The sequence below is a fragment of the Hyla sarda genome, unplaced genomic scaffold, assembly GCF_029499605.1.
Source record: "Hyla sarda isolate aHylSar1 unplaced genomic scaffold, aHylSar1.hap1 scaffold_272, whole genome shotgun sequence".
Classification (NCBI taxonomy): Eukaryota; Metazoa; Chordata; class Amphibia; order Anura; family Hylidae; genus Hyla; species Hyla sarda.
Genome location: NW_026609418.1, coordinates 210,981 through 232,937, shown reverse-complemented (window position 1 = coordinate 232,937; position 21,957 = coordinate 210,981). Strand labels below are relative to the sequence as shown.

The window sequence follows — 21,957 nt, the reverse complement described above, 5'->3', positions numbered from 1 at the left end:
CTACAGTGCTATGATGTCACTCACTTCCACAGGCCTTGCAGAGTGTAAACAACAACAACACAGCTTTGTTGTGTATGTAACCATAGGGATTTGTGATGTCACCTAGAACCTTCACAGCAGCGACAGCTTTATGAGGAGCATCAGCACTGCTCTGCCTGAGCAGAACCATCACCGCCATAGGTTGTCAAATAACCCGGGTTTAACCCACACAGGTAAGTCCAATGGGGTGCAGGCATGTCCTCTATGCTTACAGCTTCCCGTGGGTGTTGGTTTGATACCGTTTGGGGACAGCCAAGGAGGCATCTGCAGGCAACAAAGGTAGGTGTGTGCTTGTGTGTGTGTTTCCTATGCAGATCCTAAGCCCAGTGTCACATGCAAGTAGGAGGAGTAAGAAGGGTTCCTGGCAAATCCGGGTTATGGATTGCATTTAAAAAGGCCCCGTGGGAGTGCAATGGGCCCCTGTCTTGCTGCTTAGCAATAATGGTATGGGTTTAGGTTCTGCTGTGTGTACTGGTGGTTGACTGCCCCCCAGCCCAGAGTGTGCATGGAAAATTGTCTGGCAGCCTCCCTGACAGCAAGCAGTGATAGTGCCCATGAAGGGCACCTTGTTGGGCCCGCCCCTTTCACGGTTATCGCTTCTCGGCCTTTTGGCTAAGATCAAGTGTAGTATCTGTTCTTATCAGTTTAATATCTGATACGTCCCCTATCTGGGGACCATATATTAAATGGATTTTTGAGAACGGGGGCCGATTTCGAAGCTTGCTTCCGTCGCCCTATGCATTGACCCGATATGGCAGTATCTTCGGGTACAGTGCACCACCCCCTTACAGGGTTAAAAAGAAAGATTCCTACTTTCATTGCTACCTGCTTGCTGGCTAGCCAGCTAGCCAGCCCTGTGGGCCTTGCTGCTGCTGCAGCCAAAAAACAAAAGGTGGTGCTGCTGCTGCTTCTGCTGCTTCTGCTTCTGCTTGTGTCTGGCCGCTGTTGGAGCGTCCAGGCACAGGACTTCTGCTGCTGCTGACTAAATGGCCTCCTTAATTGGATCATTTGAGTAGCCAGCACACCTGTGCAGGTAGGGCATGACATGATAGGCAGCTGCCTTGATAGCGGGTGGGTGCTGAATGTTCCTAATTGACAAAATAAGATTAATGCTTATGAAGAAATATAAAATCTCATCCCTTCCCCAATATCGCGCCACACCCCTACCCCTTAATTCCCTGGTTGAACTTGATGGACATATGTCTTTTTTCGACCGGACTAACTATGTAACTATGTAACATAACATGGGGGGGGGGGGTCTCCTGGCTGTTCACACAGGTGTGTCATTGCTGTACATTGACCATGCATTGCTTCTGTGGTATTGCAAAGGCAAAGACAAATGCTTCCAGCCATCCATTGCACTAATGGATTGGTCATCAGCAGGCTGTCTATGTCCCGCATCAATATAGACCAAAGTACAGAGGGTTAGGCTATGCTATTGTGCACCTACCTGATGCATCAGAAGGTGCGAGGCCCTTGCTAAATTCTGTGCACAGACTTTGAGATCTATACTTTAGACTGTATCTAAACCTGCTCCAACATGGACTGACATTCTGGCCTACTTTCAGCCGATGCGACTTGTCTGTCGCTGAACAGTCGCTTTTTATGTATTCAGCACCTATGTATAATGTTGTAAAAATGCTCTAGAAGCTAAAGTCGCAGAAATGTCACACATATTTGGCCTGCAACTTTCTGTGCGACAAATTCAGACAGGAAAAATCAGTATAAATCCTTAGAAAATTATCCCCCAGTGTCTCCATCTGCTGGCGGTATTGAATAAGCATTGCTGCACTGATGGGGTATGCATTAGACGAAAAAAAAGAAGAAAAAGAAGAATAATACGCCCAGAAAAGAGGCGAAAAGGAGAAAAACGTAAAAAAAACGTGAAAAAAAAGTAAGAGGAAGAGAAGGGAAAAAAAGGTGGAAATGGGTTTAAAAGTGATTTCGGCGGAGAAATATATATATATATATATATATATATATATATATATATATATATATATATATATATACGCACACACACACACATATATATAAACGTATTCTCCGTTGAGATATTGCAGCCGCTGCTGTGTCCAGGCCCAGGAGCCTTAGCACTGTGCTGTGATGTCACTCAATACCACTGACATCACTAGGTGTAAACAACATCTCTCCTTTGCTGTGTATGTGACTATGGAGCTGTTTGGTGATGTCGTCTATTATGGCCTTCATAGAAGCAACAGGAGATTGTTGCATCCATCTAGAACCCTCAGAACTACAGTGCTATGATGTCACTCACTTCCACAGGCCTTGCAGAGTGTAAACAACAACAACCCAGCTTTGTTGTGTATGTAACCATAGGGATTTGTGATGTCACCTAGAACCTTCACAGCAGCGACAGCTTTATGAGGAGCATCAGCACTGCTCTGCCTGAGCAGAACCATCACCGCCATAGGTTGTCAAATAACCCGGGTTTAACCCACACAGGTAAGTCCAATGGGGTGCAGGCATGTCCTCTATGCTTACAGCTTCCCGTGGGTGTTGGTTTGATACCGTTTGGGGACAGCCAAGGAGGCATCTGCAGGCAACAAAGGTAGGTGTGTGCTTGTGTGTGTGTTTCCTATGCAGATCCTAAGCCCAGTGTCACATGCAAGTAGGAGGAGTAAGAAGGGTTCCTGGCAAATCCGGGTTATGGATTGCATTTAAAAAGGCCCCGTGGGAGTGCAATGGGCCCCTGTCTTGCTGCTTAGCAATAATGGTATGGGTTTAGGTTCTGCTGTGTGTACTGGTGGTTGACTGCCCCCCAGCCCAGAGTGTGCATGGAAAATTGTCTGGCAGCCTCCCTGACAGCAAGCAGTGATAGTGCCCATGAAGGGCACCTTGTTGGGCCCGCCCCTTTCACGGTTATCGCTTCTCGGCCTTTTGGCTAAGATCAAGTGTAGTATCTGTTCTTATCAGTTTAATATCTGATACGTCCCCTATCTGGGGACCATATATTAAATGGATTTTTGAGAACGGGGGCCGATTTCGAAGCTTGCTTCCGTCGCCCTATGCATTGACCCGATATGGCAGTATCTTCGGGTACAGTGCACCACCCCCTTACAGGGTTAAAAAGAAAGATTCCTACTTTCATTGCTACCTGCTTGCTGGCTAGCCAGCTAGCCAGCCCTGTGGGCCTTGCTGCTGCTGCAGCCAAAAAACAAAAGGTGGTGCTGCTGCTGCTTCTGCTGCTTCTGCTGCTTCTGCTTCTGCTTGTGTCTGGCCGCTGTTGGAGCGTCCAGGCACAGGACTTCTGCTGCTGCTGACTAAATGGCCTCCTTAATTGGAACATTTGAGTAGCCAGCACACCTGTGCAGGTAGGGCATGACATGATAGGCAGCTGCCTTGATAGCGGGTGGGTGCTGAATGTTCCTAATTGACAAAATAAGATTAATGCTTATGAAGAAATATAAAATCTCATCCCTTCCCCAATATCGCGCCACACCCCTACCCCTTAATTCCCTGGTTGAACTTGATGGACATATGTCTTTTTTCGACCGTACTAACTATGTAACTATGTAACATAACATGGGGGGGGGGGGGGGGGTCTCCTGGCTGTTCACACAGGTGTGTCATTGCTGTACATTGACCATGCATTGCTTCTGTGGTATTGCAAAGGCAAAGACAAATGCTTCCAGCCATCCATTGCACTAATGGATTGGTCATCAGCTGGCTGTCTATGTCCCGCATCAATATAGACCAAAGTACAGAGGGTTAGGCTATGCTATTGTGCACCTACCTGATGCATCAGAAGGTGCGAGGCCCTTGCTAAATTCTGTGCACAGACTTTGAGATCTATACTTTAGACTGTATCTAAACCTGCTCCAACATGGACTGACATTCTGGCCTACTTTCAGCCGATGCGACTTGTCTGTCGCTGAACAGTCGCTTTTTATGTATTCAGCACCTATGTATAATGTTGTAAAAATGCTCTAGAAGCTAAAGTCGCAGAAATGTCACACATATTTGGCCTGCAACTTTCTGTGCGACAAATTCAGACAGGAAAAATCAGTATAAATCCTTAGAAAATTATCCCCCAGTGTCTCCATCTGCTGGCGGTATTGAATAAGCATTGCTACACTGATGGGGTATGCATTAGACGAAAAAAAAGAAGAAAAAGAAGAATAATACGCCCAGAAAAGAGGCGAAAAGGAGAAAAACGTAAAAAAACGTGAAAAAAAAGTAAGAGGAAGAGAAGGGAAAAAAAGGTGGAAATGGGTTTAAAAGTGATTTCGGCGGAGAAATATATATATATATATATATATATATATATATATATATATATATATATACGCGCACACACACACATATATATAAACGTATTCTCCGTTGAGATATTGCAGCCGCTGCTGTGTCCAGGCCCAGGAGCCTTAGCACTGTGCTGTGATGTCACTCAATACCACTGACATCACTAGGTGTAAACAACATCTCTCCTTTGCTGTGTATGTGACTATGGAGCTGTTTGGTGATGTCGTCTATTATGGCCTTCATAGAAGCAACAGGAGATTGTTGCATCCATCTAGAACCCTCAGAACTACAGTGCTATGATGTCACTCACTTCCACAGGCCTTGCAGAGTGTAAACAACAACAACCCAGCTTTGTTGTGTATGTAACCATAGGGATTTGTGATGTCACCTAGAACCTTCACAGCAGCGACAGCTTTATGAGGAGCATCAGCACTGCTCTGTCTGAGCAGAACCATCACCGCCATAGGTTGTCAAATAACCCGGGTTTAACCCACACAGGTAAGTCCAATGGGGTGCAGGCATGTCCTCTATGCTTACAGCTTCCCGTGGGTGTTGGTTTGATACCGTTTGGGGACAGCCAAGGAGGCATCTGCAGGCAACAAAGGTAGGTGTGTGCTTGTGTGTGTGTTTCCTATGCAGATCCTAAGCCCAGTGTCACATGCAAGTAGGAGGAGTAAGAAGGGTTCCTGGCAAATCCGGGTTATGGATTGCATTTAAAAAGGCCCCGTGGGAGTGCAATGGGCCCCTGTCTTGCTGCTTAGCAATAATGGTATGGGTTTAGGTTCTGCTGTGTGTACTGGTGGTTGACTGCCCCCCAGCCCAGAGTGTGCATGGAAAATTGTCTGGCAGCCTCCCTGACAGCAAGCAGTGATAGTGCCCATGAAGGGCACCTTGTTGGGCCCGCCCCTTTCACGGTTATCGCTTCTCGGCCTTTTGGCTAAGATCAAGTGTAGTATCTGTTCTTATCAGTTTAATATCTGATACGTCCCCTATCTGGGGACCATATATTAAATGGATTTTTGAGAACGGGGGCCGATTTCGAAGCTTGCTTCCGTCGCCCTATGCATTGACCCGATATGGCAGTATCTTCGGGTACAGTGCACCACCCCCTTACAGGGTTAAAAAGAAAGATTCCTACTTTCATTGCTACCTGCTTGCTGGCTAGCCAGCTAGCCAGCCCTGTGGGCCTTGCTGCTGCTGCAGCCAAAAAACAAAAGGTGGTGCTGCTGCTGCTTCTGCTGCTTCTGCTTCTGCTTGTGTCTGGCCGCTGTTGGAGCGTCCAGGCACAGGACTTCTGCTGCTGCTGACTAAATGGCCTCCTTAATTGGATCATTTGAGTAGCCAGCACACCTGTGCAGGTAGGGCATGACATGATAGGCAGCTGCCTTGATAGCGGGTGGGTGCTGAATGTTCCTAATTTACAAAATAAGATTAATGCTTATGAAGAAATATAAAATCTCATCCCTTCCCCAATATCGCGCCACACCCCTACCCCTTAATTCCCTGGTTGAACTTGATGGACATATGTCTTTTTTCGACCGTACTAACTATGTAACTATGTAACATAACATGGGGGGGGGGGGGGTCTCCTGGCTGTTCACACAGGTGTGTCATTGCTGTACATTGACCATGCATTGCTTCTGTGGTATTGCAAAGGCAAAGACAAATGCTTCCAGCCATCCATTGCACTAATGGATTGGTCATCAGCTGGCTGTCTATGTCCCGCATCAATATAGACCAAAGTACAGAGGCTTAGGCTATGCTATTGTGCACCTACCTGATGCATCAGAAGGTGCGAGGCCCTTGCTAAATTCTGTGCACAGACTTTGAGATCTATACTTTAGACTGTATCTAAACCTGCTCCAACATGGACTGACATTCTGGCCTACTTTCAGCCGATGCGACTTGTCTGTCGCTGAACAGTCGCTTTTTATGTATTCAGCACCTATGTATAATGTTGTAAAAATGCTCTAGAAGCTAAAGTCGCAGAAATGTCACACATATTTGGCCTGCAACTTTCTGTGCGACAAATTCAGACAGGAAAAATCAGTATAAATCCTTAGAAAATTATCCCCCAGTGTCTCCATCTGCTGGCGGTATTGAATAAGCATTGCTGCACTGATGGGGTATGCATTAGACGAAAAAAAAGAAGAAAAAGAAGAATAATACGCCCAGAAAAGAGGCGAAAAGGAGAAAAACGTAAAAAAACGTGAAAAAAAAGTAAGAGGAAGAGAAGGGAAAAAAAGGTGGAAATGGGTTTAAAAGTGATTTCGGCGGAGAAATATATATATATATATATATATATATATATATATATATATACGCGCACACACACACATATATATAAACGTATTCTCCGTTGAGATATTGCAGCCGCTGCTGTGTCCAGGCCCAGGAGCCTTAGCACTGTGCTGTGATGTCACTCAATACCACTGACATCACTAGGTGTAAACAACATCTCTCCTTTGCTGTGTATGTGACTATGGAGCTGTTTGGTGATGTCGTCTATTATGGCCTTCATAGAAGCAACAGGAGATTGTTGCATCCATCTAGAACCCTCAGAACTACAGTGCTATGATGTCACTCACTTCCACAGGCCTTGCAGAGTGTAAACAACAACAACCCAGCTTTGTTGTGTATGTAACCATAGGGATTTGTGATGTCACCTAGAACCTTCACAGCAGCGACAGCTTTATGAGGAGCATCAGCACTGCTCTGCCTGAGCAGAACCATCACCGCCATAGGTTGTCAAATAACCCGGGTTTAACCCACACAGGTAAGTCCAATGGGGTGCAGGCATGTCCTCTATGCTTACAGCTTCCCGTGGGTGTTGTTGATACCGTTTGGGGACAGCCAAGGAGGCATCTGCAGGCAACAAAGGTAGGTGTGTGCTTGTGTGTGTGTTTCCTATGCAGATCCTAAGCCCAGTGTCACATGCAAGTAGGAGGAGTAAGAAGGGTTCCTGGCAAATCCGGGTTATGGATTGCATTTAAAAAGGCCCCGTGGGAGTGCAATGGCCCCTGTCTTGCTGCTTAGCAATAATGGTATGGGTTTAGGTTCTGCTGTGTGTACTGGTGGTTGACTGCCCCCAGCCCAGAGTGTGCATGGAAAATTGTCTGGCAGCCTCCCTGACAGCAAGCAGTGATAGTGCCCATGAAGGGCACCTTGTTGGGCCCGCCCCTTTCACGGTTATCGCTTCTCGGCCTTTTTGGCTAAGATCAAGTGTAGTATCTGTTCTTATCAGTTTAATATCTGATACGTCCCCTATCTGGGGACCATATATTAAATGGATTTTTGAGAATGGGGGCCGATTTCGAAGCTTGCTTCCGTCGCCCTATGCATTACCCGATATGGCAGTATCTTCGGGTACAGTGCACCACCCCCTTACAGGGTTAAAAAGAAAGATTCCTACTTTCATTGCTACCTGCTTGCTGGCTAGCCAGCTAGCCAGCCCTGTGGGCCTTGCTGCTGCTGCAGCCAAAAAACAAAAGGTGGTGCTGCTGCTGCTCTTCTGCTGCTTCTGCTTCTGCTTGTGTCTGGCCGCTGTTGGAGCGTCCAGGCACAGGACTTCTGCTGCTGCTGACTAAATGGCCTCCTTAATTGGATCATTTGAGTAGCCAGCACACCTGTGCAGGTAGGGCATGACATGATAGGCAGCTGCCTTGATAGCGGGTGGGTGCTGAATGTTCCTAATTGACAAAATAAGATTAATGCTTATGAAGAAATATAAAATCTCATCCCTTCCCCAATATCGCGCCACACCCCTACCCCTTAATTCCCTGGTTGAACTTGATGGACATATGTCTTTTTTCGACCGTACTAACTATGTAACTATGTAACATAACATGGGGGGGGGGGGGTCTCCTGGCTGTTCACACAGGTGTGTCATTGCTGTACATTGACCATGCATTGCTTCTGTGGTATTGCAAAGGCAAAGACAAATGCTTCCAGCCATCCATTGCACTAATGGATTGGTCATCAGCTGGCTGTCTATGTCCCGCATCAATATAGACCAAAGTACAGAGGGTTAGGCTATGCTATTGTGCACCTACCTGATGCATCAGAAGGTGCGAGGCCCTTGCTAAATTCTGTGCACAGACTTTGAGATCTATACTTTAGACTGTATCTAAACCTGCTCCAACATGGACTGACATTCTGGCCTACTTTCAGCCGATGCGACTTGTCTGTCGCTGAACAGTCGCTTTTTATGTATTCAGCACCTATGTATAATGTTGTAAAAATGCTCTAGAAGCTAAAGTCGCAGAAATGTCACACATATTTGGCCTGCAACTTTCTGTGCGACAAATTCAGACAGGAAAAATCAGTATAAATCCTTAGAAAATTATCCCCCAGTGTCTCCATCTGCTGGCGGTATTGAATAAGCATTGCTGCACTGATGGGGTATGCATTAGACGAAAAAAAAGAAGAAAAAGAAGAATAATACGCCCAGAAAAGAGGCGAAAAGGAGAAAAACGTAAAAAAACGTGAAAAAAAAGTAAGAGGAAGAGAAGGGAAAAAAAGGTGGAAATGGGTTTAAAAGTGATTTCGGCGGAGAAATATATATATATATATATATATATATATATATATATATATATACGCGCACACACACACATATATATAAACGTATTCTCCGTTGAGATATTGCAGCCGCTGCTGTGTCCAGGCCCAGGAGCCTTAGCACTGTGCTGTGATGTCACTCAATACCACTGACATCACTAGGTGTAAACAACATCTCTCCTTTGCTGTGTATGTGACTATGGAGCTGTTTGGTGATGTCGTCTATTATGGCCTTCATAGAAGCAACAGGAGATTGTTGCATCCATCTAGAACCCTCAGAACTACAGTGCTATGATGTCACTCACTTCCACAGGCCTTGCAGAGTGTAAACAACAACAACCCAGCTTTGTTGTGTATGTAACCATAGGGATTTGTGATGTCACCTAGAACCTTCACAGCAGCGACAGCTTTATGAGGAGCATCAGCACTGCTCTGCCTGAGCAGAACCATCACCGCCATAGGTTGTCAAATAACCCGGGTTTAACCCACACAGGTAAGTCCAATGGGGTGCAGGCATGTCCTCTATGCTTACAGCTTCCCGTGGGTGTTGGTTTGATACCGTTTGGGGACAGCCAAGGAGGCATCTGCAGGCAACAAAGGTAGGTGTGTGCTTGTGTGTGTGTTTCCTATGCAGATCCTAAGCCCAGTGTCACATGCAAGTAGGAGGAGTAAGAAGGGTTCCTGGCAAATCCGGGTTATGGATTGCATTTAAAAAGGCCCCGTGGGAGTGCAATGGGCCCCTGTCTTGCTGCTTAGCAATAATGGTATGGGTTTAGGTTCTGCTGTGTGTACTGGTGGTTGACTGCCCCCCAGCCCAGAGTGTGCATGGAAAATTGTCTGGCAGCCTCCCTGACAGCAAGCAGTGATAGTGCCCATGAAGGGCACCTTGTTGGGCCCGCCCCTTTCACGGTTATCGCTTCTCGGCCTTTTGGCTAAGATCAAGTGTAGTATCTGTTCTTATCAGTTTAATATCTGATACGTCCCCTATCTGGGGACCATATATTAAATGGATTTTTGAGAACGGGGGCCGATTTCGAAGCTTGCTTCCGTCGCCCTATGCATTGACCCGATATGGCAGTATCTTCGGGTACAGTGCACCACCCCCTTACAGGGTTAAAAAGAAAGATTCCTACTTTCATTGCTACCTGCTTGCTGGCTAGCCAGCTAGCCAGCCCTGTGGGCCTTGCTGCTGCTGCAGCCAAGAAACAAAAGGTGGTGCTGCTGCTGCTTCTGCTGCTTCTGCTTCTGCTTGTGTCTGGCTGCTGTTGGAGCGTCCAGGCACAGGACTTCTGCTGCTGCTGACTAAATGGCCTCCTTAATTGGATCATTTGAGTAGCCAGCACACCTGTGCAGGTAGGGCATGACATGATAGGCAGCTGCCTTGATAGCGGGTGGGTGCTGAATGTTCCTAATTGACAAAATAAGATTAATGCTTATGAAGAAATATAAAATCTCATCCCTTCCCCAATATCGCGCCACACCCCTACCCCTTAATTCCCTGGTTGAACTTGATGGACATATGTCTTTTTTCGACCGTACTAACTATATAACTATGTAACATAACATGGGGGGGGGGGGGGGTCTCCTGGCTGTTCACACAGGTGTGTCATTGCTGTACATTGACCATGCATTGCTTCTGTGGTATTGCAAAGGCAAAGACAAATGCTTCCAGCCATCCATTGCACTAATGGATTGGTCATCAGCTGGCTGTCTATGTCCCGCATCAATATAGACCAAAGTACAGAGGGTTAGGCTATGCTATTGTGCACCTACCTGATGCATCAGAAGGTGCGAGGCCCTTGCTAAATTCTGTGCACAGACTTTGAGATCTATACTTTAGACTGTATCTAAACCTGCTCCAACATGGACTGACATTCTGGCCTACTTTCAGCCGATGCGACTTGTCTGTCGCTGAACAGTCGCTTTTTATGTATTCAGCACCTATGTATAATGTTGTAAAAATGCTCTAGAAGCTAAAGTCGCAGAAATGTCACACATATTTGGCCTGCAACTTTCTGTGCGACAAATTCAGACAGGAAAAATCAGTATAAATCCTTAGAAAATTATCCCCCAGTGTCTCCATCTGCTGGCGGTATTGAATAAGCATTGCTGCACTGATGGGGTATGCATTAGACGAAAAAAAAGAAGAAAAAGAAGAATAATACGCCCAGAAAAGAGGCGAAAAGGAGAAAAACGTAAAAAAACGTGAAAAAAAAGTAAGAGGAAGAGAAGGGAAAAAAAGGTGGAAATGGGTTTAAAAGTGATTTCGGCGGAGAAATATATATATATATATATATATATATATATATATATATATATATACGCGCACACACACACACATATATATAAACGTATTCTCCGTTGAGATATTGCAGCCGCTGCTGTGTCCAGGCCCAGGAGCCTTAGCACTGTGCTGTGATGTCACTCAATACCACTGACATCACTAGGTGTAAACAACATCTCTCCTTTGCTGTGTATGTGACTATGGAGCTGTTTGGTGATGCCGTCTATTATGGCCTTCATAGAAGCAACAGGAGATTGTTGCATCCATCTAGAACCCTCAGAACTACAGTGCTATGATGTCACTCACTTCCACAGGCCTTGCAGAGTGTAAACAACAACAACCCAGCTTTGTTGTGTATGTAACCATAGGGATTTGTGATGTCACCTAGAACCTTCACAGCAGCGACAGCTTTATGAGGAGCATCAGCACTGCTCTGCCTGAGCAGAACCATCACCGCCATAGGTTGTCAAATAACCCGGGTTTAACCCACACAGGTAAGTCCAATGGGGTGCAGGCATGTCCTCTATGCTTACAGCTTCCCGTGGGTGTTGGTTTGATACCGTTTGGGGACAGCCAAGGAGGCATCTGCAGGCAACAAAGGTAGGTGTGTGCTTGTGTGTGTGTTTCCTATGCAGATCCTAAGCCCAGTGTCACATGCAAGTAGGAGGAGTAAGAAGGGTTCCTGGCAAATCCGGGTTATGGATTGCATTTAAAAAGGCCCCGTGGGAGTGCAATGGGCCCCTGTCTTGCTGCTTAGCAATAATGGTATGGGTTTAGGTTCTGCTGTGTGTACTGGTGGTTGACTGCCCCCCAGCCCAGAGTGTGCATGGAAAATTGTCTGGCAGCCTCCCTGACAGCAAGCAGTGATAGTGCCCATGAAGGGCACCTTGTTGGGCCCGCCCCTTTCACGGTTATCGCTTCTCGGCCTTTTGGCTAAGATCAAGTGTAGTATCTGTTCTTATCAGTTTAATATCTGATACGTCCCCTATCTGGGGACCATATATTAAATGGATTTTTGAGAACGGGGGCCGATTTCGAAGCTTGCTTCCGTCGCCCTATGCATTGACCCGATATGGCAGTATCTTCGGGTACAGTGCACCACCCCCTTACAGGTTAAAAAGAAAGATTCCTACTTTCATTGCTACCTGCTTGCTGGCTAGCCAGCTAGCCAGCCCTGTGGGCCTTGCTGCTGCTGCAGCCAAAAAACAAAAGGTGGTGCTGCTGCTGCTTCTGCTGCTTCTGCTTCTGCTTGTGTCTGGCCGCTGTTGGAGCGTCCAGGCACAGGACTTCTGCTGCTGCTGACTAAATGGCCTCCTTAATTGGATCATTTGAGTAGCCAGCACACCTGTGCAGGTAGGGCATGACATGATAGGCAGCTGCCTTGATAGCGGGTGGGTGCTGAATGTTCCTAATTGACAAAATAAGATTAATGCTTATGAAGAAATATAAAATCTCATCCCTTCCCCAATATCGCGCCACACCCCCTACCCCTTAATTCCCTGGTTGAACTTGATGGACATATGTCTTTTTTCGACCGTACTAACTATGTAACTATGTAACATAACATGGGGGGGGGGGGGGGGTCTCCTGGCTGTTCACACAGGTGTGTCATTGCTGTACATTGACCATGCATTGCTTCTGTGGTATTGCAAAGGCAAAGACAAATGCTTCCAGCCATCCATTGCACTAATGGATTGGTCATCAGCTGGCTGTCTATGTCCCGCATCAATATAGACCAAAGTACAGAGGGTTAGGCTATGCTATTGTGCACCTACCTGATGCATCAGAAGGTGCGAGGCCCTTGCTAAATTCTGTGCACAGACTTTGAGATCTATACTTTAGACTGTATCTAAACCTGCTCCAACATGGACTGACATTCTGGCCTACTTTCAGCCGATGCGACTTGTCTGTCGCTGAACAGTCGCTTTTTATGTATTCAGCACCTATGTATAATGTTGTAAAAATGCTCTAGAAGCTAAAGTCGCAGAAATGTCACACATATTTGGCCTGCAACTTTCTGTGCGACAAATTCAGACAGGAAAAATCAGTATAAATCCTTAGAAAATTATCCCCCAGTGTCTCCATCGGCAATGGGCCCCTGTCTTGCTGCTTAGCAATAATGGTATGGGTTTAGGTTCTGCTGTGTGTACTGGTGGTTGACTGCCCCCCAGCCCAGAGTGTGCATGGAAAATTGTCTGGCAGCCTCCCTGACAGCAAGCAGTGATAGTGCCCATGAAGGGCACCTTGTTGGGCCCGCCCCTTTCACGGTTATCGCTTCTCGGCCTTTTGGCTAAGATCAAGTGTAGTATCTGTTCTTATCAGTTTATACTTACCTGGCAGGGGAGATACCATGATCGCTACGGTCTGAAGAACTCCAAGCATTGTGGTAGAGATTTTGCGTAGTACGATTGCAGTACTTTTCGTTCTTATTAGAACCGCATTTCTCTAGAGCATACCACCTGAAGATCGTCTCCTGCCTGCCTCGGAACATCTGAAGAAGGAGAAGATCTTGAAGACTGCAGCTCCGGAAGAAGCCGACGAAGAACCTGGAAGAAGGGAATCGGCGGTGAATTCCGGAACAGCGGCGAAGAGGAAGGCGGCGCAGAATCTTTTCGAAGAAACTCGCTGCCTCTGGAGAAGGATTTGCATAGCTCCTCCCACCGGGACCGGATCTGCATAGCTCCTCCCACCCGGGAAAGAAGACTTTGCGAAGCCTCTCTCCACAAGCAAGCAAGGAAGCGGAAAAGAGCCTGCTGGAAGAAGCCATGGCCTCAACCAGCAAGTCCACCCAGGAGGCTGCAGGGCAAGGCCTGGAGGTCCAGCCCCAACCACAGCAAGCTTCAACCTCCACCACGGCAAGGCAGAAGGGCGGCAGAATTCCTAACCTGGAAGCTCCAACCCTGGAGCCCTGGATGAGGCAGACTGTTGCCTTGAAGCTCAAGCCCGTGGACGGAAGGGTGCCGGACATGTCCCACGACGTGTTCTGCAAGAAGATGCTGGCGGATCAAGGCTTCCCCACGGCTGACACCCTGGGAATAGCAACCTTCTTTTCGGGAATCTTCTACATCACCTTTGCCACCATTGGGACCTGTAGAAGATACTGGGAGGTGGTGAAAGCGGCGAGTCCCGAATCCCCTTTCTCTCGCTTTGTGGGCAACTGCCTTATTCAAAGAGAGGAGAGGCGGGTGACGGTCTCAATGCGGAACCCACACACCCCAGGCACGGACATCTCGACCTTCCTGAAGCGCTTCTGCACCGTGGTGAGGGAGCCCACCCGCATCCTGAACTCACTCGGATACTGGACCTGCAAGTGGTCTGTGGTCGTCAGACTCAACAAGAACCCTGCTTCTCCAGACGGACTACAGCACCTGCCAACGACATTTTCCTTGGGCAACTCCACAGGACTTATCTTCTACCCGGACATGCCGCAGACCTGCAGGAGATGTGGCAAGATGGGCCACGAGGGCAAGGACTGTACGGAGGATGCCTGCAGGTATTGCCGTGTGACAGGTCACACGACCAAGGACTGCCCCAAGAGCAAGACCTGCAACCTCTGCGGACTGGCAGCCCACAGCTACAAGGACTGCCCCCAGAGGGAGAGAACATGGGCATCTGTGGCAGCGAGAGCACCGAAGCCAGCCCCAGCTCCGGAGCCAACACCACGGATGGCCAAGCCGACCAAGGAGGGTAAGAAGGCGAAAGCCACCACCCCTGCCCCGTCCCGCCCCTCCCCTGCACCTCCCGCCCCATCCCCTGCCCCTCCCGCCCCATCTCCTGCCCCATCCCGCCCCACCCCTGCCCCATCCCGTCCCACCCCTGCCCCATCCCGTCCCACCCCTGCCCCTCCTGCCCCATCCCGTCCCACCCCTGCCCCTCCTGCCCCATCCCGTCCCACCCCCACCCCTCCTGCCCCATCCCGCCCCACCCCTGCCCCCCGTACCCCACCCCGGCCCACCCCTGCCCCCCGTACCCCACCCCGGCCCACCCCTGCCCCGTCCTCCCCTGCCCGGCCCACCCCTGCCCCGTCCTCCCCTGCCCGGCCCACCCCTGCCCCGTCCTCCCCTGCCCGGGCACTCTCTCCTGCCCCCCGCCCCACCCAGCCTCCTTTCTCTCCTGGCCCAGCAGCACCTAACCCCCCTCCAGCTGCTGGTGCCCGCCCTTCGGAGGACTTTCCTGTGCTTCCTCCCCCAGGTACCATACAGAGGAAGAGGAAAGGAAGGGACAACGTATCAGAAGAGTCCCACAAAAGAAAGATAATCGAGACCTGCGAAACCCCTCAAGCTTCAGATGAGGAGGAGGAGATGGAGCAGGTCTGCGAGAGCCCTGAGGCTTCAGAAGGAGAGGAGGTGATGGAGCAGGCCCAAGTGGAGCAGGTCCAAGCAGAGCCAGTCCAAGCTCAATCTATGGAGGAGCTGCTGCAGGACCCAGAGGTTAAGAAAATCCTGGACACTCCGTCCAACACGGTCTACGACGAGTTCTTGGAAGGGCGCTACGAGAAGCCACACGAGCCGACAGGCGCCAGAGAAGAGGACCCGTCCGACCAGACTGGTAACTAGTATCAGAACTAACCTCTCTTTTTTATTCCCATGGCTGATCTCAACATCTTCTGCATTAATGTGAGGAGTATTAGAGCTTGGTTTAGATTCCAGACTGTTCTTACGTTCTTAGATTCCCAGAGGTGTGATGTTTACATGTTGCAGGAATGTGCTTTGTCTGCTTCTAGGTCTTACAACCATCTGGCCAGGCAGTGGCCTCACGGCCCTTCCTACTGGTCTGGTGGGGGCGACAATAGGTCTGCGGGGGTGGCCATCCTGATCAGGGGAGGTAACTTTGCACTTGATTCCGTCCGGGAGCTCGTCTGTGGCAGACTTCTTGTCGCAGACGGTTCCTGGGCGGGTGAGCCCGTGCGGCTCATCAACGTGTACGCCTCCCCTGAGAGGGATGTCCGACTGGAGGTTCTCCAGGCCCTGCGGGCTGAACTCGCCACCACTAGGGCAGTAGTGTTGGGTGGTGACTTCAACTGCCCCATTGAGGTGGACGGGCGCAGTTCTGGCACATCCGCCAACCTGGACGTGACGTCTAAACTGCTGATTGAGATGGTGACGGAGGCATCCTTGCAGGACGTTGTCGGGTCCATCGGGAACGGCTCCGTAAACTATACGTGGAGCCGCCCCGATGGCTCGCTCCGTTCTCGGATAGACTTCATCTTCACTTCGAGAGCAGTCAGAAAGGTGTCGTACTCTATGGTCCCCTGCTTCTTCTCTGACCACAGGGCCATTCGATTCCGGGGGACTCTGGGCCATGGATTCCCACCTGGCCCAGGCTCCTGGAAGTTGAATTGTGCCCTGTTGGAGCAGAGGGAGGTCATGGAGGAACTTAGGGATGCGTACCTTGTATGGCGAAATGACAAATGTCTGTTCAAGTGCATCAGCGACTGGTGGGAATATGTTAAAGTCGAATTCCGTTGTTTCTTTCAGGCAAAAGGCAGACAACAGGCGTGTGCGAAGAAGTGGGACTTGAGGAAACTGCAGCGCGAGCTGCGGTCCCTGCAGGACCTGCTCCAGTGTGGCTGGGACGTCAGGGAGGAGCTGGAGGAGACCAAAAAGAGCTTGAAAAGGCACTTTGAGGAGGAATCCAAGCGAATCGTCTTTCGTTCCAAGGTGGAGAACCTGGAGAAGGGTGAGAAATGTAACTCTTTCTTTTTCAGGAAGCTCCATGCCGGCCACACGCCCCTGACTGAGCTACGAGATGAGACCGGACACATGAGGAGCGGCAAGGAGGAAGTGATGGGGGTCGTCCACGACTTCTACAGCAACCTCTACGCCCCCAAGTCATCCGACCCCGAAGCCGCCGAGAGGTTCCTGTCAGGTGTCACTAACGTTGTTGATCCCGCAGGTGCGGCGGCTATGGACGATCCCTTGACGGTGGGGGAGCTGCTCTCTGCCGCTAAATCCTTTAAGCCCGGCAGGACCCCGGGCAGTGACGGTCTCCCGGCCGAGCTCTACGTAGCGCTGGGTGACCTGACCTGTCCGGACCTGTTGGAGGTGTACGAGGAGATGGTGGTGGGGGGCAGAATGCCTCCGTCGTTGAGGGAAGGGATGATCACGATCTTGTATAAGCGGAAGGGGGAGAGATGTGACCTGAAAAACTGGCGTCCCATCTCTCTCCTGAACGTGGACTACAAGATCCTCGCCAAGGTGCTGGCCAACAGGCTGAAACCTGTCATGGGGCAGATCGTCCATCCGGACCAGACCTGCAGCATTCCTGGCCGCAGGATTGCCGACAGCCTTGCCCTTGTGAGAGACACGGTCCATTACATCCAGGACCGCGGGGGCCGCGCCGCCCTGGTCAGCTTAGATCAGGAGAAGGCGTTCGACCGTGTCTCCCACGCATTCATGGACAGGGTTTTGCGCAGGCTGGGTCTGGGGAAGATGTTTTGCTCTTTTGTTAACGTTATGTATTTTGACATTTACAGCACGGTGTTGGTGAACGGCTGGAAGACTGACCCCTTTTCCATTCTTTCAGGGGTTAGACAAGGCTGCCCTCTTTCACCTCTCCTTTTTGTTTGTGTTATAGAGCTCTTCGCTGAGACTATCCGGCAGAGTGGAGAGATCAGAGGGATCACCGCACCAGGACCAGATCGCCACGAGGTCAAGTGCTCGCTCTACATGGACGACGTGACCGTCTTCTGCGCTGACCAGCGTTCGGTGACTGCACTCGTCCAGACCTGCGAGGACTTCGGCAGAGCTTCGGGGGCAAAAGTCAACTGCGGGAAGTCGGAGGCCATGCTCTTCGGGGAGTGGCACCTGGCTTCTTCCGCCCCCTTCCCCTTTACTATTAAGCCGGACTTCATTCAAATTCTTGGAGTCTGGTTCGGGAAGGAAGGAGCGGCCCTTAAGTCTTGGCAAGACCGACTAGGAAGGATAAACTCAAAGATCGGACTGTGGAGCTCCAGAAAGCTCACGATGGAAGGCAAGGCACTTGTCCTGCGGAGTGAAGTTTTGCCTGTGCTCCAATATACCGCACAGGCCTGGCCTCCCCATACCACCGTTTGCAAGGCCATCACCCGGACAGTATTTGGCTTCGTCTGGGGCAAAATGGACAGAGTCAAGAGGACCGTGATGTACAAGGAACCCCGCAAGGGTGGGAAGGGAATACCCGACATCCCCGCTCTGCTGAGGGCCTCCTTTGCATGTGTCACGGTGCAGCGGACTCTTGTAGAAAAGACTGGCTCAGCGGGCAGGTCCATGTCTCGCTTGCTTCTCATGCCCCTCTGGAGACAGCTGGGCTGGGACAAGTGGGACAGCTCCATCCCTTACAACTGGAACACTCCCTGGTTCTATGGGGATGTTGTCCGGTTTGTGAGGGAGCACCAGCTGGAAGGACTGAAACCAGACCTATGGAAGCCAAAGACAATCCACAAGCTCATCCGAGCTAAGGACTCGACCGAGCTGGTTCCGGGACTCCCCGCAGCCACTGCAGAGACAGTTTGGAACAATGTGGCCTCAAAGCGGCTTACCAATGGACACAAGGACTTGTCGTGGATGGCCGTCATGGGAGGTCTCTCTCTCAGGTCATTCATGCATGCCCGCAACCTGTGCAAGACCCGGTACTGCCCCCGTTGCCCCTACGTGGAGGAAACATCTTTCCACGTGTTTTGGCAGTGCCCCTTTGCACAGGGTCTGTTGGACGCCCTAGAACAGGAACTCAGAGACTCAGTGCCCAGGAGCTGCCTATCGTACCATTCGGTGCTTTACGGCCTGTTCCCTGGGACCCACGACGTGGAGGCCATCCAGGAGGCCTGGCGCCTTATGAACTGTTTTAAGGACGCAGTGTGGCTCTCCAGGAACCGCCTCGTGATCAACAGGGAAAACATGTCCGTCCGGGACTGCCGCAGGTTCATCAAGAACCTGCTTAGAGACTATTCCATCTTGGACAGCTCGGCCGTTGATGAGGAAGAAGAGGAGTGAAGACCCCTCTCCTTCTCCCATGTCTCCCTGAAGATACAGCCCAACAGTTTGGCCCTGTGATCCGCCCCCTCCCTACCCCCACATAGTCGCCCACACCCCTACCCCGATCACAGATTGTATTATTTGGTTTTTGTTTGATCTCTTGTGCTTTTCTATTGCAGGATTGAGCTGAATGTTAGAGTAGCATGGTGTGCGATGTATAGCTTAGGGAACCTTTGCTGTGTATTGTACTATCATGCTTTGTGTGACTGTAATTTATTGTACGACTTGTAATGACTGAACGGAAAATAAAGCTCTTTCAATCAAAAATCTGTTCTTATCAGTTTAATATCTGATACGTCCCCTATCTGGGGACCATATATTAAATGGATTTTTGAGAACGGGGGCCGATTTCGAAGCTTGCTTCCGTCGCCCTATGCATTGACCCGATATGGCAGTATCTTCGGGTACAGTGCACCACCCCCTTACAGGGTTAAAAAGAAAGATTCCTACTTTCATTGCTACCTGCTTGCTGGCTAGCCAGCTAGCCAGCCCTGTGGGCCTTGCTGCTGCTGCAGCCAAAAAGCAAAAGGTGGTGCTGCTGCTGCTTCTGCTGCTTCTGCTTCTGCTTGTGTCTGGCTGCTGTTGGAGCGTCCAGGCACAGGACTTCTGCTGCTGCTGACTAAATGGCCTCCTTAATTGGATCATTTGAGTAGCCAGCACACCTGTGCAGGTAGGGCATGACATGATAGGCAGCTGCCTTGATAGCGGGTGGGTGCTGAATGTTCCTAATTGACAAAATAAGATTAATGCTTATGAAGAAATATAAAATCTCATCCCTTCCCCAATATCGCGCCACACCCCTACCCCTTAATTCCCTGGTTGAACTTGATGGACATATGTCTTTTTTCGACCGTACTAACTATATAACTATGTAACATAACATGGGGGTGGGGGGGGGGGGGGGGGGGGGGGTCTCCTGGCTGTTCACACAGGTGTGTCATTGCTGTACATTGACCATGCATTGCTTCTGTGGTATTGCAAAGGCAAAGACAAATGCTTCCAGCCATCCATTGCACTAATGGATTGGTCATCAGCTGGCTGTCTATGTCCCGCATCAATATAGACCAAAGTACAGAGGGTTAGGCTATGCTATTGTGCACCTACCTGATGCATCAGAAGGTGCGAGGCCCTTGCTAAATTCTGTGCACAGACTTTGAGATCTATACTTTAGACTGTATCTAAACCTGCTCCAACATGGACTGACATTCTGGCCTACTTTCAGCCGATGCGACTTGTCTGTCGCTGAACAGTCGCTTTTTATGTATTCAGCACCTATGTATAATGTTGTAAAAATGCTCTAGAAGCTAAAGTCGCAGAAATGTCACACATATTTGGCCTGCAACTTTCTGTGCGACAAATTCAGACAGGAAAAATCAGTATAAATCCTTAGAAAATTATCCCCCAGTGTCTCCATCTGCTGGCGGTATTGAATAAGCATTGCTGCACTGATGGGGTATGCATTAGACGAAAAAAAAGAAGAAAAAGAAGAATAATACGCCCAGAAAAGAGGCGAAAAGGAGAAAAACGTAAAAAAACGTGAAAAAAAAGTAAGAGGAAGAGAAGGGAAAAAAAGGTGGAAATGGGTTTAAAAGTGATTTCGGCGGAGAAATATATATATATATATATATATATATATATATATATATATACGCGCACACACACACATATATATAAACGTATTCTCCGTTGAGATATTGCAGCCGCTGCTGTGTCCAGGCCCAGGAGCCTTAGCACTGTGCTGTGATGTCACTCAATACCACTGACATCACTAGGTGTAAACAACATCTCTCCTTTGCTGTGTATGTGACTATGGAGCTGTTTGGTGATGTCGTCTATTATGGCCTTCATAGAAGCAACAGGAGATTGTTGCATCCATCTAGAACCCTCAGAACTACAGTGCTATGATGTCACTCACTTCCACTGGCCTTGCAGAGTGTAAACAACAACAACCCAGCTTTGTTGTGTATGTAACCATAGGGATTTGTGATGTCACCTAGAACCTTCACAGCAGCGACAGCTTTATGAGGAGCATCAGCACTGCTCTGCCTGAGCAGAACCATCACCGCCATAGGTTGTCAAATAACCCGGGTTTAACCCACACAGGTAAGTCCAATGGGGTGCAGGCATGTCCTCTATGCTTACAGCTTCCCGTGGGTGTTGGTTTGATACCGTTTGGGGACAGCCAAGGAGGCATCTGCAGGCAACAAAGGTAGGTGTGTGCTTGTGTGTGTGTTTCCTATGCAGATCCTAAGCCCAGTGTCACATGCAAGTAGGAGGAGTAAGAAGGGTTCCTGGCAAATCCGGGTTATGGATTGCATTTAAAAAGGCCCCGTGGGAGTGCAATGGGCCCCTGTCTTGCTGCTTAGCAATAATGGTATGGGTTTAGGTTCTGCTGTGTGTACTGGTGGTTGACTGCCCCCCAGCCCAGAGTGTGCATGGAAAATTGTCTGGCAGCCTTCCTGACAGCAAGCAGTGATAGTGCCCATGAAGGGCACCTTGTTGGGCCCGCCCCTTTCACGGTTATCGCTTCTCGGCCTTTTGGCTAAGATCAAGTGTAGTATCTGTTCTTATCAGTTCAATATCTGATACGTCCCCTATCTGGGGACCATATATTAAATGGATTTTTGAGAACGGGGGCCGATTTCGAAGCTTGCTTCCGTCGCCCTATGCATTGACCCGATATGGCAGTATCTTCGGGTACAGTGCACCACCCCCTTACAGGGTTAAAAAGAAAGATTCCTACTTTCATTGCTACCTGCTTGCTGGCTAGCCAGCTAGCCAGCCCTGTGGGCCTTG

The 21,957-nt window shown here is 49.4% G+C and overlaps 7 non-coding genes and 2 pseudogenes across 7 annotated transcripts; all 9 read left to right on the top strand.

Moving 5' to 3' along the window:
• Positions 1–631: 631 nt before the first annotated feature.
• LOC130325573 (U2 spliceosomal RNA) lies at positions 632–822 on the top strand. Its single transcript, XR_008870367.1, has one exon. It is a non-coding gene; the product is annotated as a U2 spliceosomal RNA (small nuclear RNA).
• A 2,102-nt stretch (positions 823–2,924) lies between these two features.
• LOC130325572 (U2 spliceosomal RNA) lies at positions 2,925–3,115 on the top strand. Its single transcript, XR_008870366.1, has one exon. It is a non-coding gene; the product is annotated as a U2 spliceosomal RNA (small nuclear RNA).
• A 2,107-nt stretch (positions 3,116–5,222) lies between these two features.
• LOC130325571 (U2 spliceosomal RNA) lies at positions 5,223–5,413 on the top strand. The gene has a single exon (XR_008870365.1). It is a non-coding gene; the product is annotated as a U2 spliceosomal RNA (small nuclear RNA).
• Positions 5,414–7,496: 2,083 nt separating this feature from the next.
• Positions 7,497–7,687, top strand: LOC130325488 (U2 spliceosomal RNA). Its single transcript, XR_008870305.1, has one exon. It is a non-coding gene; the product is annotated as a U2 spliceosomal RNA (small nuclear RNA).
• A 2,090-nt stretch (positions 7,688–9,777) lies between these two features.
• LOC130325570 (U2 spliceosomal RNA) lies at positions 9,778–9,968 on the top strand. Its single transcript, XR_008870364.1, has one exon. It is a non-coding gene; the product is annotated as a U2 spliceosomal RNA (small nuclear RNA).
• A 2,094-nt stretch (positions 9,969–12,062) lies between these two features.
• Positions 12,063–12,253, top strand: LOC130325568 (U2 spliceosomal RNA). Its single transcript, XR_008870363.1, has one exon. It is a non-coding gene; the product is annotated as a U2 spliceosomal RNA (small nuclear RNA).
• A 1,166-nt stretch (positions 12,254–13,419) lies between these two features.
• On the top strand, positions 13,420–13,590 carry LOC130325518 (U2 spliceosomal RNA; annotated as a pseudogene).
• A 5,818-nt stretch (positions 13,591–19,408) lies between these two features.
• Positions 19,409–19,581, top strand: LOC130325494 (U2 spliceosomal RNA; annotated as a pseudogene).
• A 2,102-nt stretch (positions 19,582–21,683) lies between these two features.
• LOC130325479 (U2 spliceosomal RNA) lies at positions 21,684–21,874 on the top strand. The gene has a single exon (XR_008870297.1). It is a non-coding gene; the product is annotated as a U2 spliceosomal RNA (small nuclear RNA).
• The last annotated feature ends 83 nt before the right edge of the window (positions 21,875–21,957 follow it).